At 36.3% G+C, this 17,297-nt stretch overlaps 1 protein-coding gene across 4 annotated transcripts in view; it reads right to left on the bottom strand.

Moving 5' to 3' along the window:
- Nucleotides 1–13,990, bottom strand: part of LOC306846368 (zinc finger FYVE domain-containing protein 9-like) — a 43,360-nt gene extending 29,370 nt beyond the window's left edge. For all 4 annotated transcript variants that reach the window (XR_013782061.1, XR_013782062.1, XM_079379695.1 and 1 more), the window contains exons 1-2: nucleotides 13,786–13,990; nucleotides 1,187–1,286 (exon numbers count right to left, since the gene is read on the bottom strand). The gene's annotated coding sequence lies outside the window, so the exon portion shown is untranslated. The remainder of the gene's footprint in view (nucleotides 1–1,186; nucleotides 1,287–13,785) is intronic.
- Nucleotides 13,991–17,297: the final 3,307 nt, after the last annotated feature.

Here is a 17,297-nt window from a genome sequence, read left to right as displayed (position 1 = left end):
TAGAGGGTAGGTAATAGTAACCGAATGTGATTCAAAAGAGCTGTTGATACTCAGAGATGGTAAAGGAGTAAATTTCCAATTATTAGAGATGAGCAGACCAGTACCTCCACCTCTTCCAGTCAAATGGGGGGTGTGGGAAAAGGAGAAATTATTGGAGAGTGCTGCAGGTGTAACATTGTCTTCTGGTTTGATCAAGAGTTACATCAACTTCCCGTTTCACTGCAATAACATGCTTTAACATTTAGCTAAGTGTTGCTAGCATGTTTTAGCATGTTGCCAGCCTATTTAACACTTGCTGACGCTTTTTAATATGTTCCTAGGAGTCCATAACAGTCCACAGGAGTCCATAACAGTGTTAACCATGACACTTCCTGTTTCCAGCAGGTGGCAATATGAAGATGTGTTCAGGACTGAACTCCTATCAAACGTGTGACCTTTGGGGCAGATCGGACATTGCTTGCCTGTGTTACAGCAACTTCCTGTTTCATGGTGAAACATCAAAATTTGTCAGGCCGCCAGGGACACACCCTTTGACCAAAACTCAAGATCTTCGCAATTTAACGTCACAAAGGCCTTATGATAGCCCTCACCAAATTTGAAGATGATCAAATTAAACCTGTAGTAGTTTGTCAAAGTACGAGGCCTGGAAATAGCAAAAACTGCACAAAAATCATACAGGAAATTCAAAATAACGTACATCCTGTTGGGTTTTGGATTTTGTACAAAGAGACTTTTTTTTGTAGGTAATGGTGTTTTACAGGTGTGAAGCAATTTTCGTACATGTACGTAAAATGTAGCTCAAGGCGCACTTTATTTTACAGGTGGCGCTATTGAGCCATTTTGCCACACCCACTTCTGGTGCTCGGGCCCTAACTAGTGATTCATCATAAGTGATTTATCACAGAGCCTTTTCCTCTTTAAGTGTACATGTCATGGAATAGTTTATAACTAATATAACCATTAACACAGAATCCAAATGCTGCCAATAATTTAACAAACTTTCGGTAGTACATATTATAGTATATAGCCATGTATCAGTCATGACATAAAATAATAATCAGCTTGTCATATCAAAAATAATTGCAATATCACTGCATCCCAAATATAAAGTATGACAGGTCCTAATAAATTGCACCATCTGATTTGTAATTAAGCTAATTAAGTTGAAAAGAAACATTATTCTCACCTGCCCAGAGGTCCTCTTCAGTAATTGCAGGTATATCTGCACAAAGGCCCCTGACAGAGCCCTTGTCTCATCCAGTTTCACTAACATTGGACAGCCAAATCTGAAACAGAACAGGATGATAAAACCTCACTAATGACATACAAACTCTACTGGGTTTAATTCTTCCTGTCATGCCTGATTCAGCCTAACACTAAATAGATGCCTTGTGTTCTAAAATCTTCCAGCTAACCTGTTATTTTAAAAATCAGAACATTTCCAGTACTTCACTGAGTCTTGAAGATGGGCAAAATCAGGTGCACAAAGTTGTGGCTGACTCTGTTGCAATGCAATAGGCTGTCACTGACAAAGTGGGTAACGGTGAAGGCCGGTCACACATAAGAACGAGGATTACACCAGAGACGAGATATTCCACCAAGCAAAGGGTTCTGTAAGTAGCAGACTAGACACATTTTACGCTTAGTTAAAGATGCACGCTTTGCCACACTGTCAGCACAAAGCTAAGATGACACGGGAGGAGGGGAATAAGAAACACAGTCATGCAAACTACTTAAGTGAGGCGGAGGAATAGGACTCCTGAATTTGCATATACTCTATTTTTTTCCTGCGGTGTCTTAAAATAACATCTGATCTCACTTTTGACCAGAAAACATTATTCAAGAAAATGGTATTAAAGAGGGAAGTAACTGTAAATGAAAACCTTAAACTAACAATACAACAATTGTTTTTCACTTGATCTAGCTTACTTCAACAGCTAATGGAATCTGGTAACCTGAAGTCACCTTTCTATATATGAAAAAAACACAAATAGCATCCTACTCTGGCTGGCACTGCTAAACTGTGCAGACAAAGTGGCAAGTTGCAGGTCAGTTTGTGTGCATCTGTGCATGGCAGACCAGAACAGTCTCTTATTGTGTCAAATTACACCAATACACCATTACACTTATCAGGAGTCTTGTGTTGAGGAAAACAAGCAAAGGAATGTGGGTGGGAGGGTTCATTCTTTTGTCCCAAATACCACTCTTGCATATTTCTGCAAGGTACTTCTACTTATACAACCGTTAGATTAAGTTCTTGAACTTGAGTGGCATTCCAGGTCTTTCTTCAGGTTACATTGTCATATCAGTAGGTGGCGACAAAGGACTGTCTTTACGAGTCAGTCACTGAATTGTTCACTTAAATAATTAAAAAATGCTATCAGCATGGTTGTAGTCATAGGTGTGTTGCTATTTAGAACAACAGCATTCTTGCTCATACAATAATGCTTAAATAAAAAAAATTTTTTTTTTCTTTCCTTTCTTTCCTATTCACCAATTGTAAGTCGCTTTGGATAAAAGCGTGTGCTAGATGTATAAATGTAAATGTTAATTATGGTGCCGATAGCCTTGTGGGCAGCGACATACTGCGCTATGGGTGTCCCGAGTTCGAATCCCGACTCGAGGACCTTTCCTGATCCCTCCCCCCTCTCTCTCTCCCACTTCGTTTCCTGTCAGTTATCATCTGTCCTATCGTAATAAAAGGCGAAAATAGGCATGGGCCGGTATGAAATTCTCACTGTATGATAACCTTAGATAAAACAAATATCACGGTTTCCCGGTATCACAGTATTGCGATTACAGCTCTAAAATATGTTGTTTTTAAATGTCTGGGTAAAAAACAACAACTTTTTTCCCACTGAACACAATACATTTCATTTCTTAAGAAACATATAGAACATTTTGGAAAAGTAAACATGTCAAGCTAAATAAATAAATTTTTTAATTCTTCTTAATTAAGTACAGTCAGTTAAGTGAGCCTAAATCTGCAGCTCAACAATAATCAGAAAATAATTTTCTGTAAAAAAAAAAAAAAAAAAAAAAAAAAAGGAAAAGTCCTTATAAATGAAAAAAAACAAATGCAGTCACTTAAAGTGATCCTAAACATGCAGCTCAATAATCAAAACAATGTAAATAAATAAATAAAACTAAAGCAGCAGTCATTAAACCTGCAGCTCAACAAGGTTTTTGGAGACACGCTCACTTTCTACAAATTCATCTTTCAGTCCAAGTTATGATGCAGGAATGTTCACCTTTCCCGGATGAATGCTGCATTCACGTGCTATTGGAATTATCGTAAATACCAGTTTCCTAGTCAGAAATTGGCCATATAAGGTCTCTCTAAGGCCGTTCATGTCCAATTTCTGACTAGGAAACTCGTATATACGATAATTCCAATAGCACGTGAATGCAGCATAACACACACATGCACGCATGCGCGCACAGTCTCTCTCCGTACAACACTCAAACAGTGACAAAGTTTGTTTTTTAAATGTCGTGATTTTGAAGCATCGGTTGTTAGCGATCGGTGCTAAAATGTCATCTGTACAGAACATCGTTGTGATTAGTCTACGTTACCCGAAAAATTCCCATTCGGCAGACTTCGTCTTTTTCGACGGGGGAAAAAGTTCCAGGGATTCATCTCCTTCGGCCATCGTCATACACACAGGTGACTGCTCGCACCAACCGGAGGAGGAGGGGTCATGCGACTCGCTCTTCGCTGCACACAACTGAGGGAGTCCTGCACTTTCAGTCTTTGACGACACGTAAAAAAACTGTGCATACCGCAGAAACGGTATAACGGGAAATTTTAGTGGTTTTGAAACCATGAATTTTCCAAACCGCGGTATACCTGAAACCGGTTATCGTCCCATGCCTAGGCGAAAATGCCAAAAAAAGAAATCTTTAAACAAAAAAATAAACAGCTTTTTTCCCACTGAACACAATACATTTTATTTCTTAAGAAACATATAGAACATGTAAATAATGCTTAATTATGGCCAAAGAGGTCAGAACAAATGCAGAACAATAGAAGGTTCTGATCACAAAAGACAACGTTTAACCTAGATCTTACATCACTATCACATATTTAGAATTAAGACATAACTAAATTCCACAACTGAAAAATACCTATTATCTCTCCAAAAATATACCAGAAGTCCAGCTATGGGGCAATGGAAGTTACTGCTGCACGAAGTAGTTGAACAAGGACAGAGAGGGTTACTGGGTTTACTGTTAGGTTCTGTTTTCACTTTACCCAAAAAAAAAAAATCAAGTTCATTATCAACATCAATCTCTTCTGGGATTTTCCCTGTAATTAGTCAGTTGGAAGTTGCTTTGCCATTTAGTAGCTCATGAATAATAAGAAAATATCATACAATAATTTAAAGCCATCCAACCAAACTCTTTGCATAAAGACTCAAGGAGTAAAATACCCAATGTGTGTACAACCTACTGAATGGATTGTACTTGTATAAAGAAACCCTTTAATTACAATCCACAACCGTTGCTATAGATGACTGGCAACAAACCCTTTAAAAACAAGAAAGTTTCCATTAAACCACACTGTGACTCCACCCATGCTAAAATACAAAGAGCTTTGTTTTTACACTCACAGCTAATTGCTGAAGTTCAAGTTGCACCACATAATCAACTACAGACGAACTTTGCTTCACCTCAGTTTGTTTAAACTGTTTTTCAAAGCAATCATAAACATAAAATGGTTTTGGAGAATCTGGCTGTGACTCGTAATACCAGGAACCATACCCGATTAAGATTAATTACTCTGTAGATTCTCTGAATAATACATGCATAGTCAGTGTCAACTTAGGTGCTGTACTTAAGTTTTACACCTGTAAACTTAGAATGAGTAATACGGTTTTACATCCAGACATTTAACATTTAATTGCTCCTTCATAGAGCATTCACACCTTGTCAGCTGCGCCGTCATTCTCTTAACTGAATACGCCGTTTATGCAAACAACGTATCCACGTACATATGTTGTTTACGTATGTGATACTCTCCAAAATGGTGCTATAGGGTGAAACGGAGGAGAAAAATTGTTGAATAAAGTCGTTATTTTTGTTTTCTTTGCGCACAAAAAGTATTCTCGTAGCTTGGTAAAATTACAGTTGAACCAATGAAGTCACATGGATTATTTGACCGATCTCCTTGCTGTTTCTGAGCCTTACCAGGGCTCCAGACTGCGACCAAATATTTTTTCTGCCTGTATGACTACATTTTGTAAGCTAGTTTGTCATTGTACCGTTTTATTGTTGTTGTGCTTTTTAAGTAAGAATAACAATGAATACATCTTTTGTTTTAGTCTTAAAAAGTAAAAGGTGTGTAGATGTATGCAAGCAAAACAGACAATTATACTTTCTTGTAAAACGTGACAACGAGATCGTGAATTAAAAAGTGAAAGCATCCGAAGCCCGACTTCTAACATAGCAAAATTATAACATTTCAAATCACAAATAATACTACGGATGAAAAAGAACGGATTGAATGTTAGCCACTTTCATTTCCATATAACTATAAACTATGATAAAAGTTCATCAGCATGCAGTAATCCCATATTATAGCGCAAAAAAAGTATTAAATAAAATTGTGACCAAATTGTGCTCGTGCGACCAACTGAAAAAGTTAGTCACAAAAGAGCGACCAGTGGGAAGTAGGGGTGGGCGATATGGCAAAAATATCATATCACGATTTATTTATTTTTTTTTATATCACGATTTCACGATTTTATCACGATTCTTTGTCATGTTGGTTTTACTATTTTGTCTGATCAGTACAGCCAAACTAGTTTCCCTATTATAAAGACAAATCCTTTCAAGGTAACAAAATATAAAAAAAGAATGGTGGATATTTCGGCCAAAGTGGACGAAGATGAAAATCTTTGTCATTTTATCTTTGTTATTAAAAAATAAGAACAAAGATACACATTACAAATACACATAATGTACAAATAAAACAAACAGTTTGATTTTCAGGTACAAATGGCATATTTAACAGGAGCATTAAAGAAATTGAATGAACACAAATAAAACACTATATAGATTGATTCCTATTAAAGTAACTTATTTTTTCAGTCAAGAGTAGGGAGTTATTTTTTTCTCTGTTTTGTTGTTTTAACATTAAAGAATAAAAATTATGTCATCCGTTTGTCGATTCTGTCATAGTGTTTTATATTTATACTAGGGATGCACGATATTATCGGACTGATATCGAAATCGGCCGATAATGACTTTAAATGTAAATATCGGCATCGGCCTGATATGCAAAATTATGCCGATATGTCTTGCCGATAAGGGGAAGGGGTTAACTCGCATGTGCTCAGGGTGTGCTAGCGATTAGATCACGTCAGCAATGTGGCTCATTCGTGAAGCAAAGTTTTGTCTGAATGATGAATAGATTGACTGTTTTGGATCGCTGCATTTAATGTGTGAAGGCATGTACAGAATGACGTGTTCGGTGTGGGATAGAGTAAACAGTTATAGCACAAGCAGGGGCAGCAGTGACAGCCTCCCCCAGGTCCTAATGCCCGTTCGGTAAGGAGTTTTAATCTGTAGGGGGCGCTGTTGGCCTACTTCTAATTAAGTTAAAAGTAAAATAGCCTACACAAATAAGATTTAGACTGTGTTTCTGATTAAATAAAGCAGTAATTGATGTAATAAAATAAGTATGTTTTGATTTAATGGTCAGAAGCTATAGCTTACATGAAAAAAAAAAATTCACAAACATGACACTTGTAAATCAAATAATTTTATATATACTGATTTATTCATTAATGTGTAACGTTTTATTTTTTAAACAAATCATGAGCTCTAAAAGATTTTCAGAATTTTTACAACTCTTTTGTTTTAGACCATCTACAAATGTTAAATCTTAAAATAAAATATTAGGGTTAACACTGCATCTTTCTTGGGGAAAAGATGCAGCGATTGATATAGTTGATTTATATTTATTTTCAAAGCTTCAATGTACTGTTAAAAAACCTTTATTGTTTTTTTATTTAATTCTAATAAATAAGTTCTTGTTAAAAACTAACCAAAATTAATAATATTTTGCTTATAATTTCTGCACAGGAGAGACTTGGTGTTGTTTCCAAACAAAAGGAAATATATCGGTATCGGCATCGATATCGGCCAAAATGAGTTGAAAAATATCGGCATATCGAATATCGGCAGAATTCCAATATCGTGCATCCCTAATTTATACCATCATTTACACAAAATTAGTTTTAAACCTGAATGACAACAACTGTTTGGTTAACAAGATTCTTCAAAAATCTTCTTTTGTGTTTAGCATTAGAAAGAAATTAATACAGGTTTGGGACAACGTGAGTGAGTAAATAATGACAAATTAAATTTTAGGGTGAACTATACCTTTAATGACAGTCAGCAGCATGTTTAGTACTGTCCCTTTAAGTTTAAGACCTGCACGTATCTAATATACAGGCACGCATCCGTTTCGCTCTCAACTGTTTACTTTTATTTTAGACATAACCAACTGAGTCTGTATGTAAACCTTATGCGTTTTGACAGTATTAGCTCAAAAGATAACTTAGTTGAGTAATCACGCACTGTTAGACAGGCGTTTTAGTGCGCGTGCTTCAGAAAAAGCGCACGTCAGACCAGCGCGTGAATCAAAAGTTTAACCGGCAAGGCTAATAACACGTGCAAATAATGTACTTTTGTGATTGCAAATAAGTGCAGTGTCTCGTGAGAGTAACTCTACCACCAAGTTAACACTGAATGGATGTGGTGTTGTACAGTACATAGAGATGGCGGCACCAGAACTGTAATTGATAGAGTGTGCGCTGTAACACGATACTATGATATTTCTTCAAAAGCAGATCATGGAGACATTTTTATGGTCCACGATCAAAAATCGTCATATCGCACACCCCTAGCGGGAAGAGTGAGTCTGGAGCCCTGATTTGATAAATGTGCGCTAGCCGCATATCCAATCGTTTGTGCGGAGAGTGGAAGCTGAAGCCTGCTCCAGGACATCAGTGGAAACTCCGTAATTGTTGCTCATAAACGTAAGAATAATACATCATTCGGAACTGTAAAGGGTCTATTTTTATTTGTGTGCACTCACAATATCAAGACATGTAGTGCTTCTCTAAAATAAAGAAAACTAATGGGATGCGCTTGCCGTCCCGGTCTTGCACAGGAGCGCTTCACAAAAATGAACCGAAACTCTTCGTTGAATATTTTCCTTACAGACATGATGAATATCTCTATAGAAAGCTTTGAATTACTACAAAACGAAATTAATATCCAAAACAACAACTCTTTCATTATAATCCGTAAAGATGCATTTCTTTCTAAAGAAGCGTCCAATGAGGAGATGGCGAGTCAGGATTTTTAACTTCATCAGAAAACTCAGAACACACTAGTTTATTAATAAATAATTCAAATATCTCCTTACTATTTTCCCCAGACACATTCATTGTAACTTTTGCTGGGACTTTGCGGCAAGCTTTAGCCTATTTAGTGCGCACATGTCATGTTGCTGTGGGCGCTATGGTCACGAAAACTCATTTTGCACGCGTTTTTAAGCATTGCGGTTTAAAAACAAGTGATTTAAGCGATTGAAATGCAAACAACAGCACTATATGCATGAGCTGTGTGTTTCTGAGCGTGCTTTCTGCAATTGACCTATCGGACAAGCCCCTCTCCTCGAACGCAGACTAGCCAATGGCAGTCGAGTATCAGTTGCACGGGGAGCAGAACTCGGACATCTTTAGATTTCAGTGCCATAGAGAAACACTGGTGTTGCATCCGAAAACTGAAAAAATGTTGCCTTCGGAGTCAGCATTCCAAGGCAGGAAGGCATCAAGGCACGTCCGAATCCAAAGTTAGCTTCACTTCCTGTCTCATGAGATACCCTTCATCTGATCAATTTTTGAAGGCAGCATAGATGTATCCTTCGCTGCCTTTGATATCCCACAATCCTGTGCCTTCCATTCTGTGACGGTTGAGCTAAAAAAAAAAATCAAGATGGCATCTGAAAGTTGCATTGGGTGGTTAGTTTGTGTGTAAATATTTTTGATTAACATTTTGCACTTTTGATGTTATTTCTAGCGAGTATTTAGTTACTATAATACTAAATTCTCGCTTAGTTATCACCAAAACATTTGTTGTAGATCATTAAACTGTTACACTGCCTCAGAAGCCTGTCCAAAATCAGTTTCGTGAGGTGCCTTCGTGCAAAAATGCTGCCTGCAAAGTCATTGCCTCATAAGGAAGCGAGGCAGCAAATCAGCTGCCTAAGTTTTCGGATGCAGCCTGGAAGATCCAAAGCTTGCATCGGTTTTATGGGGTTTATGCTTAAAAAATGGATGTGCCTGGGGTACTTGTAATACTGACTCCAGGTATCCTGAGAGGATAGACAATATCATTTATTTTATTACATTTCCTGAATCCAAACAAAACAGAGCAAAATGTCCCCAAGTATTCAACCCCAATACAAATGAAGACAAAAACTTTCATTTTCTGGTTGTCATACGCTCATTGGGCCTCATTTACGAAACGAACGTACGACCGAAAATTGGGCGTACGGTCGTTTCTACGCAAAACTTTGAATTTATCAATATGGACATGAGCGGTGGCTATTATCAAATCTCACGTCAGGTCTGAGCTCGTGTATGCAAGTTTTTGAGTTGCGTGCAGCATAGAGAATTTCGGAGAATGGTATAGAATGACAGCATTTTGTTCATTTAGATTATTTTCCTAAACCGACAAAAAAAGCTTTTCTTTTTTTTTCTCCTTTCAGGGCTTTAGCTTTATATGCGCAAATAGCAGCATAAACAGACCATGAGGAATCACACATCATCGTATCACGCACCTGCAGCGCTTCTGTGAATGGAGAAAAACAGAAATTATAAAAAGGAATAAAATAAATAGGGCTACACGAAAAATTTATTTTAACAGATTAACAAAAGAAAAAAAAAAACTTTCGTTTTTGTGACACTCTTAATGCATTTTATTTGTTTTTTTAATATCTTTATATTTAAAAATGTAACTGCTCTGTGATCACGCAGGTGCCTCAAACACACAACATTTCAGCGTTACTAACTTGGCATTTCAGCCATTAATCAAACTAAAATGCAGTCAACCAAACATAAAAAGTTACACTGCACAATTTACAAGGTCCACTGTAAAGTCAGCGTGCAGCGCCGAAACAAACATTTATTGCACATGTGAAGGGTGATTTTTACGTGGATATTGGAAAATATCATATTGGTTTACATCATCGATAATAGTTTAGCAACCAAATGTTACATGGCAAAAATGGAAACATTTGGATGTAGAATGAGAGCGGCTTGTGAGCCCAATGCCGTTTAGTTTCGCTTTAATAAATTCATTTTAGCTTGACGTTTTATTCTGTTTATAATGAATGCCACTATAGCCTAATTTGTGCTTTACTTCATAGTTTAATATAAAATTTTATAGCTACTAATTTTTTCATTCTTGTTTTGTAATACCGTTCAATTTAAAGGGTTTGTTGTGGATTAAGGAGAACTAAATCTATATAGTGTTCATAATGTTTATAAATGTTTCGTTATATTTACTGGTATTTAATATACATATAAATGAATGCCATTGTTTGCAATTATAAGGTTAAAGGGTGTTTTTGGAATAAGATCAATTTCTCTTTCATTAGATTACTTCCTCTTTTTGGCCGGGTTATGTTTCTCCGTGTCGTAAACTCTAGGGGTGAGGCTTCTAAACCGGGGTGTTTTTAGGGGCGTAATATTCAAATGACGATTGTTTTCAGCCGCCACATTTATCAATGTACGATCTTTCGTACGATGGGATTGCCGGCATACGAATGTTTCATAAATCACACGTGAGCTCTGTCGTAAGTTAATTTGTGTGCACGGATCTGCACTCGTTTCTACGTTAGATTGATAAATGAGGCCCATTAAATTACAAATTTAATCTGCTCAACCAGAACGTTAATGTTATCTTGTGCTTAAGGTATCTCTGGCTAAAACTAGCTAACATTAAAGTTAGTGAGTCCATGCTAACGTACAAACCTAAATAGCGGACTGTTCTTGTGTCTTGTACAGTGTAGGTCAAAAACACATAAATGAAGGTCTACATTTCAGTGCCTCTCCATATTAATCTGGTTAAATGTACATTAATTTAATCGTACCCTGAGATACATGAGATACATGTTGTCATCCACAATCGTGATGACCGACCGTAATATGAGGTTTCTCCCGCTTGCATTGTGATCTGTAAACCCTCGAGTTACCCATCATATTTATTTTTAAATATTTTATAAATCCCATATCGCCATGGAATATTTCATTCCCATTTGGTGGCCTTCTGTGTCCAAAATTGTGCAAAAACATCGTTGGCACAAGGTTTTCACACTGCAGCTGTCATTGTAAGACAGTGCGCTACTCCGTTTGTTTGTCCGAGGGAGCAACAGTAACTAAGGGGGGCAGGGTTTACCTATAGGTCAATTGGGTCAGATCGAGGCCGGTTCATATTCACACCTTAAACGGACCGTACCAGAGTTCGTTTGGAACCGAACTGAGACCACTTCTTCAGCTGGGTCTCGGTTCGGTTGTTTGGTGCGCACGAGAGTGCGATTGCTGTGTTCACACCTGCCCACAAGATCTGCACCAAAGGGGGAAACGAACCAGAATTCGTTTTAATCAAACCAAACAAGACAGGTGTGAATACACCCTTAATTTGAGTTCCGAAGATGAACAATGGTCTTACAGGTTTGGAACAACATGACAGAATTTCCATTTTTGGATGAACTATCCGTTTAAATGTTTTGTGTTTTATATCATTTTCATACAACAAGCTTGTATGGCTCATCCAGTATGATACAGTGAGAATATGGAGCTCACACAAGGAGGAAAAAACACCACAAATTTCAATTATATTTTGGGGACAAAAAAGCCTTCCTCAAAAGCCTGTTGCATCCTGTTTGATACATTCTAACTAGAAATCATGTATGGACAATCAGAGGATATTTTAAGAATAATACTAGAAAAAGGCCTTTTACAATACTATCAATAAGAAACCAGAAGGCATGTAGAGGATTGCTTTCAACAGGTTTTTTTAGCAAAGTTTTGATCAATGTTGATGATTTAGAGGTCTTAGAATTTCACATTTCAAATATAATGCTAAAGGCTTCTCAGGGTTAAACATATATTGCCATATTCGTATGACCGTTTCCTACGATCATTTTCGGCACTCCCTGAATTCCCAGTAACTATTCTCACAAGCATCCATATATTATTAATGTCACATGACTAGATAAGTTTGAACTTGATAATCTTTTGTAGATTATGCAATGTTGAGATATTTCAATGTAGTTTCACTTTTAATCAAGTACAGACTTCCTGCTATTGTTCATTTTGCAAAGCATCTTTCTGCAGCACACCGTGCCGTTAAGACTGTTGGCGGGAAGCTCGGTTTGATCGCTTCCGCACTCCAGGAATGGTTTCTGGTCACTTTCTTGCTACTGCCTGTATAAACTTAATGGCCTGCTGTGGCATTTCACCAAATCCAAAAAGGTCATCCAGAACATACTGCTGCATAAATTAAGGAAAAATACAAAAATGCTACAAAAAAAACAAAACAAAAAAACTACTAGAGCTCATGGCTGCCATAGTGGCTCTCACAAATTGCACATCACAGCAAGCATCTCTATTACAGGATTTTACTTTCAACTACCCTTAAAGAAAGAGAATGAAAATAGCATCTGAGGAACTAGCTCTTGCTCCTGTGTCAGTGTCATATTTAAAAGAAAAAGCATTAGAAGTAGCTCAGATGTCTTAAGACATTAGGGCCACAGGGCTATCTGTTGCTGAAGGAAGCTGAAATCTGTCAACCTGTCTCTGGATTTCAGAAGCTTCCACCGCATCATTTCCTCTCTTCCTTAAAGCATCTCAAACAAGTGTGTAAGTCACATTAGAAAGCTGAATGAGTAACTTTAACTTCTGCATTGCAAATGTTGATTCACTCTGACAAAACAAGTACCAAACCCTTGATGACTATATACTCCCAACCTACCAAAAAGTCAAATCTCTATACAAGCAAAGTTTAATATGTCCGTACGTTTTCTTGATTGTTGATCTTTGCAAACCATATCCCCAACTGCTTTCCAAAATACTGACAAGCTTTCTATGAAACCTGTGGTTGATCACTAACAAAAGTTACCACTCTATTTTAAAAAAAAGAAAACTTTTACATTTTTAACGGTATTGTATGTTAGAAAGCATTAGACATTTTGATTCATATAAGTTATATTCGTTATTTGCAAACAAATTCCTGAGGTGTTAAGCAGTATATGGTTATTAATGATATGTTAATGTCGGTTACCTCATCAATAATTACTGGAAAGCGTCTAATTATAATACTATAATATTAACCAAACTGTATTAGGAGCCTATATTAAAAGTCATATGTTTAACGGTTTACTGGGGTTCATTCTGCAGTTGTCTTAACTAACATTAGCCTGTCAAATAACCCGCTCCAGTCATTAACTTCACTGCATGTGTTTACTAACCTGATCACCAGCTATTTTTACACGCTTCACAAAACATAAGACGTGAGATAAAACGCGTGAGTCTAAATTCATCTTTAGCAAAAAAAAAACGCACATTAAAGAGTCATAGTAGCTCGCGAATGATCCGTTTTAATCTCGCCTGTACGGAGTAAGTTAGTGAAATGCTGCATTCGTTAGGCTTCTATAGTAAACACACCACAGATGAGCGAAGAACAGTTTAATCGTTTACTCACCGGTGGAATCCCCATCATCATCATCATCTTCATCATCACGCACGATTCAGCCAGGAAAATCCAACATACTTCGTGTCATATAAGCCAGCGACAATGCCGTTAACATCTACAGGATATCTCCAGGCACAGCTAGGCCATTTTCCAGTGTTCCACAGAAGTGGAGGAAGAAGTAGTTTGTGCGACAGCTCTCTTATATCCCTCCCCCAAAGCTTTAATGGAGAAGGTTACTACGAACTGCAGCATGGGTGGGACATTTTGGCTCAAGCTACGCTGAAGTGGCATGAGATTCTCACGCTCGCGACTTTCATTTGAGCCAAGATGGCGTCTGTTTCGTAACCTTGTGTGGTAGGCGTTTCACGGCGGGTGACACAACTGTGGATCCTAAGGAAACATTACCGCGGGGCGGCACCCGAGTCCTAGTGACGTGATTACAATGCAACAATGTATCGTCTTCAGAGCTCGGATTCACATTGACATTTGGCAATGAACCTATAAGAAATAAACAGATCTTGCGAGTATTTAAGTACACATTTGTTTGATTCAGTTTTATACATTTTAAGCATACATTTAAGAAGTGTTGCTGCAAATATCCGAATTAATTTCCAAATGTTGCACTGTCATTTGTTATTGATCATTTGTTTTCATTTCTTCCATTGTATATCATGTTAAACTTTCAGAGCTGTTTGAAAGTTATTTAAATTCCTAATGAATAAAATGGATAGCACAAAGTTGGCAGGGTTTATTGTCAACAGTGCAATCTGCTTTATACAAGACAAGAATTAAACTAAATAAATACAAATATGTGACAGCAATGTCAAAATAATGCTTCTCTGTGGTACATCCATAGCCTTCACCTACTGTGCTGTGGAAGACTTGGCTCATGGATATTAATTAGATTAAGTGATTGGACGCTCCAGGAAGGTTACCAAGCAACTTTTTTCCAAGATTAATATTCATGAACGTTTTATTTCCCCAGCTTCACTCTGGAGCGACACCAAGCGTTCATTGCGTCAAGTACACAATGATTTAAATATTTATGCACAGTATTTGTTCCTCTTTGAATCCTTTTTCAACTTTAAACCCTTTGAACTTACCGAATATCCTGAAATAAACAAATTAATAAAGGTGTTAACTTAAATCTCTGCAAGTAGTAAAAGTGGAAGGTGGAAGTGACAGGCTCTTTCAATACACTTATAGTGTCCAAAAAAAAAATTGCATAGAGATGAATTAAATAATTGGATGCCAGGTGGGAATCAACTGAGATTCACAAGACATTCAATATTAAACTATTAAAGAAATTGGTCTCTTGTTGCAAAATTTGATGGCAGAATGTCTACATTAGAAAAGCCTAAAATGATGGCAGACTGCTGTTAAACTACATATTTGATCAGTTCCTTTTCAACTAATAAAAATGAAAGGTTTGCCTTCATATAAGCAGGCTTTCAAGAGCTATGTTCCACACTCTAATTCAGCTGTTGGAGGTAAATGCCTCTATATATTCTGTGAAAAAAGCCTTAGAGATGTAGCCCCAGCTGTTAGTGGGACAGAAGAAGAAGATGAGCAGAAGGAAAAGCAGCATGAACACAACACTCACAGATGCAGAGATGATATTAATCAGAAACGCCACCACAGTAACATGTTCAGTACATAGATATACAAAGTGATGTTACATGGACCTAATGTTTGCTTGTCCTATGCGAACAGAGAATATAAAACCTTCAAAATATTTGTAATATTCATAATATTTATAGTTAATAATGTAACCTATTGGATTACATATATTAGGAAATGCATCATTTCTTTTAAATTACTTTGGACCTAACATAGATTTGAATGTGATTGTTGTTTACAACATTGATAAAAAAAAGAGAAAGAAAATATATTCTATTCTTTCTTGTCAACATTATCAAGTTCATTAAACAGTACATTACATCAGGTTAGGCTAATGAAAGAACTGTAGAGTTGAAAAGATAATTAATGAAATCATAAAAATGTCAAATTAAAAACAATAATTTAAAATAAAAATAAGCAAAATAAAACATGAAAAGATTAAAAAAAAAAAAAAAAACGTCAATGTGACCTTTAACCAACTCCAATGTATTGTTAAATAATAGAAATAATAATTTAAAATCTCAGGATTTCAAGTAAATATTTTAGGTCAAAGGGTTCGGATGACAAAAATGTCCCTGCTTTTTATAAATAAACATAAAAACAGAAATGACATAATACAACCAAAGTCCTCCAGGTTTGAATTATTTTTGTGCGGACTTATAGAATCAATACTTAGTGATGTTGACTGGATATAATGAAGACATTTTACATAGTAAATACTTCACTTGCATAGCTATTCATCTCATACATGGTCCAAATGATTGAGTTGTGCTTTTGTCCCCAAATTTGAATATCTGATTTTAAAAGGGTCTCTTTAAATCACCAAAGAAATCAGGAGTCTTTTAGCAGAGTCTATATTCATATTCAAGGTTCCTAGCAATCTGTCAGCTATTGTATTGCACAATCAATCACAAGCTCTCCCTGATGTTCTCTCTACAGCTCATTTTCTGTCTGAGACTGGAATTTGAAACATAAATTTTACACATTAGGGTCTTCGGTTTAAATTTCTCTGGCTCATCATTTGAGATCTCACGGAATAATATAAAGTACCTATCTAGAACAACAAACTAGGTTCAACCACAATCGATGTCATTTCCTGAACCATCTTAACCTGACCAGGAGTGCTAAGTTCCCATTCAGCCAAATCAGCAAAAGCAGAGCATGATACCTATCATAAACAGGCAAAAATTCAAATAATGCTGAGATTTATTTATTTTCTCTATAGATATGGGATGCCAGATGATGAGATTTTCCCCGTGACTCTCTGATACGTGGCTTCTTGTGAATTGGTGAGGTCAAATTTGTTCAAAAATAAAGTAACAAAATGATCAAATACACAGAAAAAACAGTAATATTGTGACATATTGTTACAATTTGAAATAACTATGTTCAACTTAATATAGTTTAAAATATAATTTTTCTTGTAAAGGTAAAGCTGAATTGTCAGCCTGTCTTTAGTGTCATTTAGTGAAATACATTCTAATATGCTGATATGCTGAAAACAGTTGCTTAATATTTTTGTGTAAAATTTGATGCATTTTTCTTCGATAAATAAAGTTCAAAAGAACAGTATTTATTTGAAAAATAAATCTTTTGTCATATTATAAATGTCTTTGCTGCCACTTTCGATCAATTTAATATGACCTTGCTGAATGAAAGTATTAATTTCTACTTCTTACTATCTTCCCAAACTTTTGAGCAGTAGTGTACATGTCTTCTACTATTAAAACCACTGCAGTAGGACTGGCTGTATAGTCCATACGTTAAGGATACGTTGAGTTCAGTGTTTAAATGATAACACTATCCACACAACAAATGAAATGAAAATATATTTAAATATTTATATGTACATTTAAAAAAAAAAACTTGTACAAATTATACATTTTACAAAATGGGGGTAA

This window comes from Barbus barbus, assembly GCF_936440315.1.
Source record: "Barbus barbus genome assembly, chromosome: 26".
Taxonomy (NCBI): Eukaryota; Metazoa; Chordata; class Actinopteri; order Cypriniformes; family Cyprinidae; genus Barbus; species Barbus barbus.
Note: the sequence above shows the minus strand (reverse complement) of the source record. Positions and strands in the feature narration are given on the sequence as shown.